This window comes from Chiloscyllium plagiosum, unplaced genomic scaffold, assembly GCF_037043375.1.
Source record: "Chiloscyllium plagiosum isolate Xiang-an unplaced genomic scaffold, Cpla_swu_hap1 HiC_scaffold_37, whole genome shotgun sequence".
Lineage (NCBI taxonomy): Eukaryota > Metazoa > Chordata > Chondrichthyes > Orectolobiformes > Hemiscylliidae > Chiloscyllium > Chiloscyllium plagiosum.
The window spans coordinates 90,517,257-90,519,493 of record NW_028270175.1 but is presented as its reverse complement, the minus strand read 5'-3'; the positions used below and the strand labels follow the sequence as shown (position 1 = coordinate 90,519,493).

Sequence of the window (2,237 nt, the reverse complement as noted above, 5' to 3'; positions counted from 1 at the left end):
AAATACGTCTATCATAACGTCTTCATTCAATGAATCAAATTGCATTAATTCAGTCATTGATTCATTCTTCAATCGTTGATTCAATGAATGAAACGTTATTAAGTGATTTAAAGAAATAAACTTATCTGATTTATTTAGTGAATCCAACTGCACTCATTCATTCAATGAAACACACTTCACTCATTCATGCAATGCCACGAATTTAACGCATTGTTTCATTCAAACAAACTGCACACATTCATTCAATGAAACAGACTGCACGTGTTAATTCAAGATTAGATTACTTACAGTGTGGAAACAGGCCCTTCGGCCCAACAAGTCCACACCGACCCGCCGAAGCGCAACCCACCCATACCCCTACATTTACCCCTTTAACCTAACACTACGGGCAATTTAGCATGGCCAATTCACCTGACCCGCACATCTTTGGACTGTGGGAGGAAACCGGAGCACCCGGAGGAAACCCACGCAGACACGGGGAGAATGTGCAAACTCCACACAGTCAGTCGCCTGAGTCGGGAATTGAACCCGGGTCTACAGGCGCTGTGAGGCAGCAGTGCTAACCACTGGGCCACCGTGCCGCCCACAAAACTTAGCTCCCTGACCGGGAATCGAACCCGGGCCGCGGCGGTGAGAGCGCCGAATCCTAACCACTAGACCACCAGGGAAGAGATTCTCAAGGAGGAGAGATTCTCTCATTCATTCAATGCATTCATTAACACGTGCAGTTTGTTTCGTTGAATGGTTGAGTTAAGCTTGACACACTGAATGAATGGCAGAAGTTATACTCTTTGAATGAATGAATGCAGTTTGATTCACTAAATCAATAATTAAGTTTGTTTCATTGAATCAGTTAGTAACGTTTGCTTCATTGAATCAATGATTGATTTTGATTCAATAATTGAATGAATTTAGCTTGTTTCTTTGAATGAAAGCGTCATGATAGAGACATTGAATGCATGAGAGGCTCTACTCATTAAATTAACACATGCAGTTTGTTTCATTGAATGAATGAGTTAAGCTTGGAACATTGAATGAAAGAGAGAAGCTCTACTCATTGAATTAAAACTTGCAGTCTGTGTCTTTGAATGAATGCATGCACTTAGTTTCAGTGAATGAATGCGTGCAGTTTGTTCCATTGAATGAATTATTTACGTTTGTTTCTTTGAATCAATGACTGGAGTTTGTTTTAATGAATGAATGCAGTTTGTTTTATTGAATGAAAGCGTTACGTTCGAGGCATTGAGAGAAGCTATGCTTTTTGAATTAACACGTGTGTTCAGTTTATCTGAATGAATAACTGCAGTTTGATTCACTAAGTAAAGGAGTCAAGTTTGTTTCATTGAATCATTGAATAACGTTTGATTCATTGAAACAATGATTGCGGTTTAAATGAATGTTTGAATGAATGTAGATTAGTTCATTCAATCATAGCGTTTAGCTGGAGACATTGAATGAATGAGAGAAGCACTGTTCATAGAATTAACATGTGCAGTCTGTTTCTTTGAATGAAAGCGTTTGAACCCTTGGCACTGTATGACTGAGAGAAGCTCGACTCATTAATTAACCCGTTTAGTTGTTTCATTGAATGAATGAGTTAAGCTTGACACATTGAATAAATGGCAGAAGCTCTACTCATTCAATTAACACATGCAGAGTGTTACATTGTATGATTAAATGTAGTTTGATTCAGTCAATAAATGAGTTAATTAGTTGAAGTTTGATTCAATCACTGAATGAATACAAATTGTTTCATTGATTGAAACGTTATGATAGAGGCTTTGAATACATGAGAGAAGCTCTACTCATCGAATTAAAACATGCAGTGAGTTTCATTGAATGAACTTGTGCAGTTTGTTTCATTGAATGAATCAGTTAAGTTTTACACATTAAATGAATGAGAGGAGCTCTACTCACTCCAATAACACGTGCAGTCTGTTTCATTGAATGAATGTGTGCAGTTGGTTTCATTGAATCAATTATTACCGTTTGCTTCATTGATTCAGTCATTGAAATTTGAGTCAATGATTCAAATTCAGATTGTTTCATTGAAAGAAAGCGTTATGATAGAGGCTTTGTATACGTCGGAGGAGCTCTACTCAACGAAATAACATGTGCGATTGGTTTCATTGAATGAATGTGTGCAGTTTGTTTCATTGAATCAATTATTACCGTTTGCCTCATTGATTCAGTCATTGAAGTTTGAATTAATGATTCAAATTCAGATTGTTTCATTG

At 37.3% G+C, this 2,237-nt stretch overlaps 1 non-coding gene across 1 annotated transcript; it reads right to left on the bottom strand.

Moving 5' to 3' along the window:
* Positions 1-596: 596 nt before the first annotated feature.
* Positions 597-668, bottom strand: trnae-cuc (transfer RNA glutamic acid (anticodon CUC)). The gene has a single exon. It is a non-coding gene; the product is annotated as a tRNA-Glu (tRNA).
* Positions 669-2,237: the final 1,569 nt, after the last annotated feature.